General features: G+C 57.7%; 1 protein-coding gene across 1 annotated transcript in view; it reads right to left on the bottom strand.

The window, feature by feature from the left end:
- The window catches only part of NPY4R (neuropeptide Y receptor Y4), a 5,910-nt gene extending 5,686 nt beyond the window's left edge, over nucleotides 1–224 (bottom strand). Inside the window, exon 1 of the mRNA XM_005871147.2 lies at nucleotides 147–224. The gene's annotated coding sequence lies outside the window, so the exon portion shown is untranslated. The remainder of the gene's footprint in view (nucleotides 1–146) is intronic.
- Nucleotides 225–227: the final 3 nt, after the last annotated feature.

The following is a 227-nucleotide window of genomic DNA, read 5'->3' as shown; positions in this document are numbered from 1 at the left end:
AAAACTGGTAAGTAATACAAACACTAGCAAACGCTCAGGAGGGAAGACTGGAGAGAGGGACGTCTGCTTTGTTTTCTGAAATTTCAAGCAAACAGCTCCTGTCCCCTAATGCCCGCGGTGCCCAGACACTTCCCAGCACGCCTTACCTCCTCTCCTCGGCTCGCAGGTGAGGCAGCGCCTACGTCGCAGGCGAGGACACGAGGCTGCCTGCGGGAGCCCAAGTCCGC

Source organism: Myotis brandtii, unplaced genomic scaffold (assembly GCF_000412655.1).
Source record: "Myotis brandtii unplaced genomic scaffold, ASM41265v1 scaffold33, whole genome shotgun sequence".
Taxonomy (NCBI): Eukaryota; Metazoa; Chordata; class Mammalia; order Chiroptera; family Vespertilionidae; genus Myotis; species Myotis brandtii.
The sequence above is the reverse complement of the archived record's forward strand: the minus strand, read 5'-3'. Positions and strand labels throughout refer to the sequence as shown.